The sequence below is a fragment of the Rhodnius prolixus genome, unplaced genomic scaffold (assembly GCF_049639745.1).
Source record: "Rhodnius prolixus isolate KJV_2025 unplaced genomic scaffold, Rpr scaffold_9, whole genome shotgun sequence".
NCBI classification, from domain to species: domain Eukaryota; kingdom Metazoa; phylum Arthropoda; class Insecta; order Hemiptera; family Reduviidae; genus Rhodnius; species Rhodnius prolixus.
In genome coordinates, this window is record NW_027411604.1 from 1,972,372 (window position 1) to 1,988,001 (window position 15,630).

Genomic DNA, 15,630 nt, shown 5'->3' on the forward strand with positions numbered 1-15,630 from the left:
TAAAGATTTCAAAGAAATCTGAGTAGTAGGACCAGAGGTATAAACGTTTGAAATTGCTATGTATTAAGCGAAAACATCAAAAACTTAACCTTCTATATCTCATTCACTATTATACGTACAATAATGTCAATTATACCAGTTATGCAGCTATCTTTTTCCTACAATTTGTTGAAGAATTTATTGAATTCTGATAAATACGAAAAGACATATAAGTGATTGAAATTTTGAACGAATACGAAAAGCTCAATATTTTAACGTTCTTTATCACCTAAACTATTTAAACGAAAACAATGCTATTGGCACTTCTTATTAAGCTTTTTTTTCTCTACAATTCAGTGAAGATTTCATAGAAATCGGAGTAGTAGGACCAAAGATATAAACGTTTGAAATTGCTATGTATTAAGCGAAAACATCAAAAACTTAACCTTCTATATCTCATTCACTATTATACGTACAATAATGTCAATTATACCAGTTATGCAGCTATCTTTTTCCTACAATTTGTTGAAGAATTCATTGAAATCTGTTGAATACGAAAAGAGATATAAGTGATTGAAATTTTGAACGAATACGAAATGGTCAATAGTTTAACGCTCTTTATCACCTAAACTATTAAAACAAAAGCAATGCTATTGACACTTCGTATAAAGCTTTCTATTCTCTACAATTGAGTAAAGATTTCATAGAAATCGGAGTAGTAGGACCAGAGATATAAACGTTTGAAATTGCTATGTATTAAGCGAAAACATCAAAAACTTAACCTTCTATATCTCATTCACTATTATACGTACAATAATGTCAATTATACCAGTTATGCAGCTATCTTTTCCCTACAATTTGTTGAAGAATTCATTGAAATCTGTTGAATACGAAATGAGATATAAGTGATTGAAATTTTGAACGAATACGAAAAGGTCAATATTTTAAAGCTCTTTATCACCTAAACTATTAAAACAAAAACAATGCTATTGACACTTCGTATAAAGCTTTCTATTCTCTACAATTGAGTAAAGATTTCATAGAAATCGGAGTAGTAGGACCAGAGATATAAACGTTTGAAATTGCTAAGCGAAAACATCAAAAACTTAACCTTCTATATCTCATTCACTATTATACGTACAATAATGTCAATTATACCAGTTATGCAGCTATCTTTTTCCTACAATTTGTTGAAGAATTCATTGAAATCTGTTGAATACGAAAAGAGATATAAGTGATTGAAATTTTGAACGAATACGAAAAGCTCAATATTTTAACGTTCTTTATCACCTAAACTATTAAAACGAAAACAATGCTATTGACACATCTGATAAAGCATTCTTTTCTCTACAATTCAGTGAAGATTTCATAGAAATCGGAGAAGTAGGACCAGAGATATAAACGTTTGAAATTGCTATGTATTAAGCGAAAACATCAAAAACTTAACCTTCTATATCTCATTCACTATTATACGTACAATAATGCCAATGACACCAGTTATGCAGCTATCTTTTCCCTACAATTTGTTGAAGAATTCATTGAAATCTCATGAATACGAAAAGAGATATAAAAGATTGAAATCTTGAACGAATACGAAAAGGTCAATATTTTAACGCTCTTTATCACCTAAACTATTAAAAAAAAAACAATGCTATTGACACTTCTTATAAAGCTTTTTATTCTCTACAATTGAGTAAAGATTTCAAAGAAATCTGAGTAGTAGGACCAGAGGTATAAACGTTTGAAATTGCTATGTATTAAGCGAAAACATCAAAAACTTAACCTTCTATATCTCATTCACTATTATACGTACAATAATGTCAATTATTCCAGTTATGCAGCTATCTTTTTCCTACAATTTGTTGAAGAATTTATTGAATTCTGATAAATACGAAAAGACATATAAGTGATTGAAATTTTGAACGAATACGAAAAGCTCAATATTTTAACGTTCTTTATCACCTAAACTATTTAAACGAAAACAATGCTATTGGCACTTCTTATTAAGCTTTCTTTTCTCTACAATTCAGTGAAGATTTCATAGAAATCGGAGTAGTAGGACCAAAGATATAAACGTTTGAAATTGCTATGTATTAAGCGAAAACATCAAAAACTTAACCTTCTATATCTCATTCACTATTATACGTACATTAATGTCAATTATACCAGTTATGCAGCTATCTTTTTCCTACAATTTGTTGAAGAATTCATTGAAATCTGTTGAATACGAAAAGAGATATAAGTGATTGAAATTTTGAACGAATACGAAATGGTCAATAGTTTAACGCTCTTTATCACCTAAACTATTAAAACAATAGCAATGCTATTGACACTTCGTATAAAGCTTTCTATTCTCTACAATTGAGTAAAGATTTCATAGAAATCGGAGTAGTAGGACCAGAGATATAAACGTTTGAAATTGCTATGTATTAAGCGAAAACATCATAAACTTAACCTTCTATATCTCATTCACTATTATACGTACAATAATGTCAATTATACCAGTTATGCAGCTATCTTTTCCCTACAATTTGTTGAAGAATTCATTGAAATCTGTTGAATACGAAATGAGATATAAGTGATTGAAATTTTGAACGAATACGAAAAGGTCAATATTTTAACGCTCTTTATCACCTAAACTATTAAAACAAAAACAATGCTATTGACACTTCGTATAAAGCTTTCTATTCTCTACAATTGAGTAAAGATTTCATAGAAATCGGAGTAGTAGGACCAGAGATATAAACGTTTGAAATTGCTAAGCGAAAACATCAAAAACTTAACCTTCTATATCTCATTCACTATTATACGTACAATAATGTCAATTATACCAGTTATGCAGCTATCTTTTTCCTACAATTTGTTGAAGAATTCATTGAAATCTGTTGAATACGAAAAGAGATATAAGTGATTGAAATTTTGAACGAATACGAAAAGCTCAATATTTTAACGTTCTTTATCACCTAAACTATTAAAACGAAAACAATGCTATTGACACATCTGATAAAGCATTCTTTTCTCTACAATTCAGTGAAGATTTCATAGAAATCGGAGAAGTAGGACCAGAGATATAAACGTTTGAAATTGCTATGTATTAAGCGAAAACATCAAAAACTTAACCTTCTATATCTCATTCACTATTATACGTACAATAACGTCACATATACCAGTTATGCAGCTATCTTTTCCCTACAATTTGTTGAAGAATTCATTGAAATCTGCTGAATACGAAATGAGATATAAGTGATTGAAATTTTGAACGAATACGAAAAGGTTAATATTTTAACGCTCCTTATCACCTAAACTATTAAAACAAAAACAATGCTATTGACACTTCTTATAAAGCTTTCTACTCTCTACAATTAAGTAAAGATTTCATAGAAATCGGAGTAGTAGGACCAGAGATATAAAAGTTTGAAATTGCTATGTATTAAGCGAAAACATCAAAAACTTAACCTTCTATATCTCATTCATTATTATACGTAGAATAATGCCAATGACACCAGTTATGCAGCTATCTTTTCCCTACAATTTGTTGAAGAATTCATTGAAATCTCATGAATACGAAAAGAGATATAAAAGATTGAAATCTTGAACGAATACGAAAAGGTCAATATTTTAACGCTCTTTATCACCTAAACTATTAAAAAAAAAACAATGCTATTGACACTTCTTATAAAGCTTTTTATTCTCTACAATTGAGTAAAGATTTCAATGAAATCTGAGTAGTAGGACCAGAGGTATAAACGTTTGAAATTGCTATGTATTAAGCGAAAACATCAAAAACTTAACCTTCTATATCTCATTCACTATTATACGTACAATAATGTCAATTATACCAGTTATGCAGCTATCTTTTTCCTACAATTTGTTGAAGAATTTATTGAATTCTGATAAATACGAAAAGACATATAAGTGATTGAAATTTTGAACGAATACGAAAAGCTCAATATTTTAACTTCTTTATCACCTAAACTATTTAAACGAAAACAATGCTATTGGCACTTCTTATTAAGCTTTCTTTTCTCTACAATTCAGTGAAGATTTCATAGAAATCGGAGTAGTAGGACCAAAGATATAAACGTTTGAAATTGCTATGTATTAAGCGAAAACATCAAAAACTTAACCTTCTATATCTCATTCACTATTATACGTACAATAATGTCAATTATACCAGTTATGCAGCTATCTTTTTCCTACAATTTGTTGAAGAATTCATTGAAATCTGTTGAATACGAAAAGAGATATAAGTGATTGAAATTTTGAAAGAATACGAAAAGCTCAATATTTTAACGTTCTTTATCACCTAAACTATTAAAACGAAAACAATGCTATTGACACATCTGATAAAGCATTCTTTTCTCTACAATTCAGTGAAGATTTCATAGAAATCGGAGTAGTAGGACCAGAGATATAAACGTTTGAAATTGCTATGTATTAAGCGAAAACATCAAAAACTTAACCTTCTATATCTCATTCACTATTATACGTAATATATGGCCAATTATACCAGTTATACAGCTAACTTTTCTCTACAATTTAGTGGAAAATTCATTGAAATCTGATGAATACGAAAAGAGATATAAGTGATTGAAATTTTGAACGAATACGAAAAGGTCAACATTTTAACGTTCTTTATCTAAAAAAGCTATTAAAACAAAAACAATGCTATTGGCACTTCTTATTAAGCTTTTTTTTCTCTACAATTCAGTGAAGATTTCATAGAAATCGGAGTAGTAGGACCAGAGATATAAACGTTTGAAATTGCTATGTATTCGAATACATTAAGCGAAAACATCAAAAACTTAACCTTCTATATCTCATTCACTATTATACGTACAATAATGTCAATTATACCAGTTATGCAGCTATCTTTTTCCTACAATTTGTTGAAGAATTCATTGAAATCTGTTGAATACGAAAAGAGATATAAGTGATTGAAATTTTGAACGAATACGAAAAGCTCAATATTTTAACGTTCTTTATCACCTAAACTATTAAAACGAAAACAATGCTATTGACACATCTGATAAAGCATTCTTTTCTCTACAATTCAGTGAAGATTTCATAGAAATCGGAGAAGTAGGACCAGAGATATAAACGTTTGAAATTGCTATGTATTAAGCGAAAACATCAAAAACTTAACCTTCTATATCTCATTCACTATTATACGTACAATAACGTCACATATACCAGTTATGCAGCTATCTTTTCCCTACAATTTGTTGAAGAATTCATTGAAATCTGCTGAATACGAAATGAGATATAAGTGATTGAAATTTTGAACGAATACGAAAAGGTTAATATTTTAACGCTCCTTATCACCTAAACTATTAAAACAAAAACAATGCTATTGACACTTCTTATAAAGCTTTCTACTCTCTACAATTAAGTAAAGATTTCATAGAAATCGGAGTAGTAGGACCAGAGATATAAAAGTTTGAAATTGCTATGTATTAAGCGAAAACATCAAAAACTTAACCTTCTATATCTCATTCATTATTATACGTAGAATAATGCCAATGACACCAGTTATGCAGCTATCTTTTTCGTACAATTTGTTGAAGAATTCATTGAAATCTCATGAATACGAAAAGAGATATAAAAGATTGAAATCTTGAACGAATACGAAAAGGTCAATATTTTAACGCTCTTTATCACCTAAACTATTAAAAAAAAAACAATGCTATTGACACTTCTTATAAAGCTTTTTATTCTCTACAATTGAGTAAAGATTTCAAAGAAATCTGAGTAGTAGGACCAGAGGTATAAACGTTTGAAATTGCTATGTATTAAGCGAAAACATCAAAAACTTAACCTTCTATATCTCATTCACTATTATACGTACAATAATGTCAATTATACCAGTTATGCAGCTATCTTTTTCCTACAATTTGTTGAAGAATTTATTGAATTCTGATAAATACGAAAAGACATATAAGTGATTGAAATTTTGAACGAATACGAAAAGCTCAATATTTTAACTTCTTTATCACCTAAACTATTTAAACGAAAACAATGCTATTGGCACTTCTTATTAAGCTTTCTTTTCTCTACAATTCAGTGAAGATTTCATAGAAATCGGAGTAGTAGGACCAAAGATATAAACGTTTGAAATTGCTATGTATTAAGCGAAAACATCAAAAACTTAACCTTCTATATCTCATTCACTATTATACGTACAATAATGTCAATTATACCAGTTATGCAGCTATCTTTTCCCTACAATTTGTTGAAGAATTCATTGAAATCTGTTGAATACGAAATGAGATATAAGTGATTGAAATTTTGAACGAATACGAAAAGGTCAATATTTTAACGCTCTTTATCACCTAAACTATTAAAACAAAAACAATGCTATTGACACTTCGTATAAAGCTTTCTATTCTCTACAATTGAGTAAAGATTTCATAGAAATCGGAGTAGTAGGACCAGAGATATAAACGTTTGAAATTGCTAAGCGAAAACATCAAAAACTTAACCTTCTATATCTCATTCACTATTATACGTACAATAATGTCAATTATACCAGTTATGCAGCTATCTTTTTCCTACAATTTGTTGAAGAATTCATTGAAATCTGTTGAATACGAAAAGAGATATAAGTGATTGAAATTTTGAACGAATACGAAAAGCTCAATATTTTAACGTTCTTTATCACCTAAACTATTAAAACGAAAACAATGCTATTGACACATCTGATAAAGCATTCTTTTCTCTACAATTCAGTGAAGATTTCATAGAAATCGGAGAAGTAGGACCAGAGATATAAACGTTTGAAATTGCTATGTATTAAGCGAAAACATCAAAAACTTAACCTTCTATATCTCATTCACTATTATACGTAATATATGGCCAATTATACCAGTTATACAGCTAACTTTTCTCTACAATTTAGTGGAAAATTCATTGAAATCTGATGAATACGAAAAGAGATATAAGTGATAGAAATTTTGAACGAATACGAAAAAGTCAATATTTTAACGCTCTTTATCACCTAAACTAATAAAAACAAAAACAATGCTATTGACACTTCTTATAAAGCTTTCTATTCTCTACAATTGAGTAAAGATTTCATAGAAATCGGAGAAGTAGGACCAGAGATATAAACGTTTGAAATTACTATGTATTCGAATACATTAAGCGAAAACATCAAAAACTTAACCTTCTATATCTCATTCACTATTATACGTACAATAATGTCAATTATACCAGTTATGCAGCTATCTTTTCCCTACAATTTGTTGAAGAATTCATTGAAATCTGGTGAATACGAAATGAGATATAAGTGATTGAAATTTTGAACGAATACGAAAAGGTCAATACTTTAACGCTCTTTATCACCTAAACTATTAAAACAAAAACAATGCTATTGACACTTCGTATAAAGCTTTCTATTCTCTACAATTGAGTAAAGATTTCATAGAAATCGGAGTAGTAGGACCAGAGATATAAACGTTTGAAATTGCTATGTATTAAGCGAAAACATCAAAAACTTAACCTTCTATATCTCATTTACTATTATACGTACAATAATGTCAATTATACCAGTTATGCAGCTATCTTTTTCCTACAATTTGTTGAAGAATTCATTGAAATCTGTTGAATACGAAAAGAGATATAAGTGATTGAAATTTTGAACGAATACGAAAAGCTCAATATTTTAACGTTCTTTATCACCTAAACTATTAAAACGAAAACAATGCTATTGGCACTTCTTCTTAACCTTTCTTTTCTCTACAATTCAGTGAAGATTTCATAGAAATCGGAGTAGTAGGACCAGAGATATAAACGTTTGAAATTGCTGTGTATTAAGCGAAAACATCAAAAACTTAACCTTCTATATCTCATTTACTATTATACGTACAATAATATCAATTATACCAGTTATGCAGCTATCTTTTCCCTACAATTTGTTGAAGAATTCATTGAAATCTCATGAATACGAAAAGAGATATAAGTGATTGAAATTTTGAACGAATACGAAAAGCTCAATATTTTAACGTTCTTTATCACCTAAACTATTAAAACGAAAACAATGCTATTGACACATCTGATAAAGCATTCTTTTCTCTACAATTCAGTGAAGATTTCATAGAAATCGGAGTAGTAGGACCAGAGATATAAACGTTTGAAATTGCTATGTTTTAAGCGAAAACATCAAAAACTTAATCTTCTATATCTCATTCACTATTATACGTACAATAATGCCAATTATACCAGTTATGCAGCTATCTTTTTCCTACAATTTGTTGAAGAATTCATTGAAATCTGTTGAATACGAAAAGAGATATAAGTGATTGAAATTTTGAACGAATACGAAAAGGTCAATATTTTAACGCTCATTGTCACCTAAACTAATAAAAACAAAAACAATGCTATTGTCACTTCTAATAAAGGTTTCTATTCTCTACAATTGAGTAAAGATTTCATAGAAATCGGAGAAGTAGGACCAGAGATATAAACGTTTGAAATTACTATGTATTCGAATACATTAAGGGAAAACATCAAAAACTTAACCTTCTATATCTCATTCACTATTATACGTACAATAATGTCAATTATAGCAGTTATGTAGCTATCTTTTTCCTACAATTTGTTGAAGAATTCATTGAAATCTGATGAATACGAAAAGAGATATAAGTGATTGAAATTTTGAACGAATACGAAAAGCTCAATATTTTAACGTTCTTTATCAACTAAACTATTAAAACGAAAACAATGCTATTGGCACTTCTTATTAAGCTTTCTTTTCTCTACAATTCAGTGAAGATTTCATAGAAATCGGAGTAGTAGGACCAGAGATATAAACGTTTGAAATTGCTATGTATTAAGCGAAAACATCAAAAACTTAACCTTCTATATCTCATTTACTATTATACGTACAATAATGTCAATTATACCAGTTATGCAGCTATCTTTTTCCTACAATTTGTTGAAGAATTCATTGAAATCTGTTGAATACGAAAAGAGATATAAGTGATTGAAATTTTGAACGAATACGAAAAGCTCAATATTTTAACGTTCTTTATCACCTAAACTATTAAAACGAAAACAATGCTATTGGCACTTCTTCTTAAGCTTTCTTTTCTCTACAATTCAGTGAAGATTTCATAGAAATCGGAGTAGTAGGACCAAAGATATAAACGTTTGAAATTGCTATGTATTAAGCGAAAACATCAAAAACTTAACCTTCTATATCTCATTCACTATTATACGTACAATAATGTCAATTATACCAGTTATGCAGCTATCTTTTCCCTACAATTTGTTGAAGAATTCATTGAAATCTGTTGAATACGAAATGAGATATAAGTGATTGAAATTTTGAACGAATACGAAAAGGTCAATATTTTAACGCTCTTTATCACCTAAACTATTAAAACAAAAACAATGCTATTGACACTTCGTATAAAGCTTTCTATTCTCTACAATTGAGTAAAGATTTCATAGAAATCGGAGTAGTAGGACCAGAGATATAAACGTTTGAAATTGCTAAGCGAAAACATCAAAAACTTAACCTTCTATATCTCATTCACTATTATACGTACAATAATGTCAATTATACCAGTTATGCAGCTATCTTTTTCCTACAATTTGTTGAAGAATTCATTGAAATCTGTTGAATACGAAAAGAGATATAAGTGATTGAAATTTTGAACGAATACGAAAAGCTCAATATTTTAACGTTCTTTATCACCTAAACTATTAAAACGAAAACAATGCTATTGACACATCTGATAAAGCATTCTTTTCTCTACAATTCAGTGAAGATTTCATAGAAATCGGAGAAGTAGGACCAGAGATATAAACGTTTGAAATTGCTATGTATTAAGCGAAAACATCAAAAACTTAACCTTCTATATCTCATTCACTATTATACGTAATATATGGCCAATTATACCAGTTATACAGCTAACTTTTCTCTACAATTTAGTGGAAAATTCATTGAAATCTGATGAATACGAAAAGAGATATAAGTGATAGAAATTTTGAACGAATACGAAAAAGTCAATATTTTAACGCTCTTTATCACCTAAACTAATAAAAACAAAAACAATGCTATTGACACTTCTTATAAAGCTTTCTATTCTCTACAATTGAGTAAAGATTTCATAGAAATCGGAGAAGTAGGACCAGAGATATAAACGTTTGAAATTACTATGTATTCGAATACATTAAGCGAAAACATCAAAAACTTAACCTTCTATATCTCATTCACTATTATACGTACAATAATGTCAATTATACCAGTTATGCAGCTATCTTTTCCCTACAATTTGTTGAAGAATTCATTGAAATCTGGTGAATACGAAATGAGATATAAGTGATTGAAATTTTGAACGAATACGAAAAGGTCAATACTTTAACGCTCTTTATCACCTAAACTATTAAAACAAAAACAATGCTATTGACACTTCGTATAAAGCTTTCTATTCTCTACAATTGAGTAAAGATTTCATAGAAATCGGAGTAGTAGGACCAGAGATATAAACGTTTGAAATTGCTATGTATTAAGCGAAAACATCAAAAACTTAACCTTCTATATCTCATTTACTATTATACGTACAATAATGTCAATTATACCAGTTATGCAGCTATCTTTTTCCTACAATTTGTTGAAGAATTCATTGAAATCTGTTGAATACGAAAAGAGATATAAGTGATTGAAATTTTGAACGAATACGAAAAGCTCAATATTTTAACGTTCTTTATCACCTAAACTATTAAAACGAAAACAATGCTATTGGCACTTCTTCTTAACCTTTCTTTTCTCTACAATTCAGTGAAGATTTCATAGAAATCGGAGTAGTAGGACCAGAGATATAAACGTTTGAAATTGCTGTGTATTAAGCGAAAACATCAAAAACTTAACCTTCTATATCTCATTTACTATTATACGTACAATAATATCAATTATACCAGTTATGCAGCTATCTTTTCCCTACAATTTGTTGAAGAATTCATTGAAATCTCATGAATACGAAAAGAGATATAAGTGATTGAAATTTTGAACGAATACGAAAAGCTCAATATTTTAACGTTCTTTATCACCTAAACTATTAAAACGAAAACAATGCTATTGACACATCTGATAAAGCATTCTTTTCTCTACAATTCAGTGAAGATTTCATAGAAATCGGAGTAGTAGGACCAGAGATATAAACGTTTGAAATTGCTATGTTTTAAGCGAAAACATCAAAAACTTAATCTTCTATATCTCATTCACTATTATACGTACAATAATGCCAATTATACCAGTTATGCAGCTATCTTTTTCCTACAATTTGTTGAAGAATTCATTGAAATCTGTTGAATACGAAAAGAGATATAAGTGATTGAAATTTTGAACGAATACGAAAAGGTCAATATTTTAACGCTCATTGTCACCTAAACTAATAAAAACAAAAACAATGCTATTGTCACTTCTAATAAAGGTTTCTATTCTCTACAATTGAGTAAAGATTTCATAGAAATCGGAGAAGTAGGACCAGAGATATAAACGTTTGAAATTACTATGTATTCGAATACATTAAGGGAAAACATCAAAAACTTAACCTTCTATATCTCATTCACTATTATACGTACAATAATGTCAATTATAGCAGTTATGTAGCTATCTTTTTCCTACAATTTGTTGAAGAATTCATTGAAATCTGATGAATACGAAAAGAGATATAAGTGATTGAAATTTTGAACGAATACGAAAAGCTCAATATTTTAACGTTCTTTATCAACTAAACTATTAAAACGAAAACAATGCTATTGGCACTTCTTATTAAGTTTTCTTTTCTCTACAATTCAGTGAAGATTTCATAGAAATCGGAGTAGTAGGACCAGAGATATAAACGTTTGAAATTGCTATGTTTTAAGCGAAAACATCAAAAACTTAACCTTCTATATCTCATTCACTATTATACGTACAATAATGCCAATCATACCAGTTATGCAGCTATCTTTTTCCTACAATTTGTTGAAGAATTCATTGAAATCTGTTGAATACGAAAAGAGATATAAGTGATTGAAATTTTGAACGAATACGAAAAGGTCAATATGTTAACGCTCATTATCACCTAAACTAATAAAAACAAAAACAATGCTATTGTCACTTCTAATAAAGGTTTCTATTCTCTACAATTGAGTAAAGATTTCATAGAAATCGGAGAAGTAGGACCAGAGATATAAACGTTTGAAATTACTATGTATTAAACGAAAACATTAAAAACTTAACCTTCTAAATCTCAATCACTATTATACGTACAATAATGCTAATGATACCAGTCATGCAGCTATCTTTTTCCTACAATTTGTTGAAGAATTCATTGAAATCTGATGAATACGAAAAGAGATATAAGTGATTGAAATTTTGAACGAATACGAAAAGGTCAATAATTTAACGCTCTTTATCACCTAAACTATTAAAACAAAAACGAAGCTACTGGCACTTCATATAAAGCCTTCTTTTCTCTACAATTGAGTAAAGATTTCATAGAAATCGGAGAAGTAGGACCAGAGATATAAACGTTTGAAATTACTATGTATTCGAATACATTAAGGGAAAACATCAAAAACTTAACCTTCTATATCTCATTCACTATTATACGTACAATAATGTCAATTATACCAGTTATGTAGCTATCTTTTTCCTACAATTTGTTGAAGAATTCTTTGAAATCTGATGAATACGAAAAGAGATATAAGTGATTGAAATTTTGAACGAATACGAAAAGCTCAATATTTTAACGTTCTTTATCAACTAAACTATTAAAACGAAAACAATGCTATTGGCACTTCTTATTAAGCTTTCTTTTCTCTACAATTCAGTGAAGATTTCATAGAAATCGGAGTAGTAGGACCAGAGATATAAACGTTTGAAATTGCTATGTATTAAGCGAAAACATCAAAAACTTAACCTTCTATATCTCATTTACTATTATACGTACAATAATGTCAATTATACCAGTTATGCAGCTATCTTTTTCCTACAATTTGTTGAAGAATTCATTGAAATCTGTTGAATACGAAAAGAGATATAAGTGATTGAAATTTTGAACGAATACGAAAAGCTCAATATTTTAACGTTCTTTATCACCTAAACTATTAAAACGAAAACAATGCTATTGGCACTTCTTCTTAACCTTTCTTTTCTCTACAATTCAGTGAAGATTTCATAGAAATCGGAGTAGTAGGACCAGAGATATAAACGTTTGAAATTGCTATGTATTAAGCGAAAACATCAAAAACTTAACCTTCTATATCTCATTCACTATTATACGTACAATAATGTCAATTATACCAGTTATGCAGCTATCTTTTCCCTACAATTTGTTGAAGAATTCATTGAAATTTCATGAATACGAAAAGAGATATAAGTGATTGAAATTTTGAAGGAATTTTATTAACTCAAAAATTTCAATTTTCTATAACGCCTTAAGTATTGTTACAACTAGTTATAGAGCTCACATTTCCCTATAACGTGGTAATGAAATCATTAAATTTTAAATTATAGGAACAGAGATGCAATGGTTTGAAATTTTAATCAATTTTAAAACCGCAAGTATTTAACTATCTTTAATGCTTTATATAATATTGAATTTTGCAACAGGTATAGAGCTATCTTTTCTCTACAATGTGGTAATGAATTGATAAATATCTGTATAATAGAAAAAGAGATATAAATGTTTGAAATTTTAACGAATTTGAAAATACCAGAATCTTTTCCTTCTATAACTCATTTTCCTCATTTGGGGACACAATGAAAACCAATTCGGAACCTATGTCTATTCTATTGAAAATATCATGGAATATATCGATAAGGCGTTGAAAACGATTTGGGGAAACAAAATTAATAAAGATGGTAATTTAGAACTTTTAATCGACAAATGATAACATGCAGTTTTCATGTAAGAATAAAAGAATATAATTGATAATAAAGTCTTACCTTATTTAAGGAATATCCATCAGCATCACAATAGATCACAATCCCATTAGCAGCACTTGGCACTTGGCACTAGTTAAAAAAATTTACAACACTATTCGCATTAAAACTCATTATCACGCACTAAGTATAACTTATACGCAATTTATAAAGTAGTATTTACTATAATTCAATTAAAATATCATGTTAATAAAGAGACACGAGCAACGAGTTAAAGATGGCCGTCGGTAACTGGCCAGCTGATCAGCTGGTAAATAAAGGTTATCCAAGCAGTGTGACCAACTTGTTTTTTTACTGTAAAAAAATAAAATGAAATTAATAAATGTGTAATTAGTGAATTAGGAATTTTATTTAATCAATCAAGATTTTATTAAATCAAAGCCAAAAAATAGGTTTAACACTCACACAAATAATATTTTCTGTCAGCTTTAAATTTTAGTCATCTGTTAAAGAAATATTAAAAAATATATTAAACTCTGATCGAAAACATCAAAATTTAACCTTGAATATCTCTTTTACTATTATAATTAGAAAAATGCTAATTATACCAGTTGTACAGATAACTGTTCTCTACAATTTAGTAAAGAATTTATCTGATGAATGCGAAAAGAGATATGAGGTTGAAGTTTTGAACGAATTTTAAAAATACGAGTATAAATGTATATAATAATTTATCATAGTTTTTGGTTCCGCAGAAATACAAATGAATAGCAGAGATTCAGTTTCCGTCCATTCGGTCATCAATATAAAGGTGTACGTGAACTTATCGGACTTTCTGGGTCTAATTATGTTCTCCCTACTGAAATGTTTACTACAGGGTAAACCAGTAAGTAAAGTCCATAGGCCCTACTGTGTGTAGTACATCTATAGTGGAGTTCAATGGCGTATTAGCCAACTTCATATTTACCACTGTTCTTGAGTGACATCACTCTAATTTTTTTTTCTTAAATCATTACTTTTTTTGCAATAAAAATGTTATTACTCAGAAAGTTTTAGTCCGAATTCAATTCTGATGACACAGTTAGAAAGACAGATAAATTTTCTAAAAATTGACACCATTTTCGAAGCATAAGTTATTCTCCAAACAGCCTTAATCTTAAAATAAAAGTAATCGAAAATTTTTGAAGAAAACTCATTAGGCCCTTATGTGATCATTATCAGACCTAGGTGCTGGCCACTTTTTAGTAAAAGTTTCCTGGCCTAATGGGCTTTCAAACGGTATATCATTTTCCAGGATTCCTCTTATCTTCGTATGAGAAATTACGTTTGTTTTGCTAGAAAACATGTTCACGAGCATTCAGCAATGCTAGTGTATTGTGTTGTTTAATTCAATGAAAACTCTTTTAGATGGACCAGTGGTCAATTTTTTAAAGTAGGCTGTCTTAAAATAAGGAAGTCAAAGGTTACAAATTGAACTTTAAACATTTACTTCTGATTTCTCTGAAATATTTGTGAAAATGTTAGGAAATATTATAAACAAGCACTATTTTTATAATCAAAGGTTCATTTGCTTAGTTTCAAATAGGGTACAATAGAAAATTTTGAAAAACCAAGTCTAACAGTTAAGGGAAGTTTATTTGTAAGGCACCTAGTTGTATTGGTTAATACCTAATTCCAATATAAGGATTATCTGTTTGTGGGTTCAAAAGGGTTGTTAAGGCTTATTCACATTCTTAACTCTTTCAACAGAGTAGTTGTGTGTGAAATTGTAA

General features: G+C 29.0%; 1 long non-coding RNA gene across 2 annotated transcripts in view; it reads right to left on the bottom strand.

The window, feature by feature from the left end:
- LOC141454243 (uncharacterized) overlaps window positions 1–15,630 on the bottom strand; it is a 136,550-nt gene that overhangs the window by 66,648 nt on the left and 54,272 nt on the right. For both annotated transcript variants that reach the window (XR_012458590.1, XR_012458589.1), the window contains exons 2-3: window positions 14,324–14,361; window positions 13,922–14,212 (exon numbers count right to left, since the gene is read on the bottom strand). This is a non-coding gene — a long non-coding RNA (uncharacterized lncRNA). The remainder of the gene's footprint in view (window positions 1–13,921; window positions 14,213–14,323; window positions 14,362–15,630) is intronic.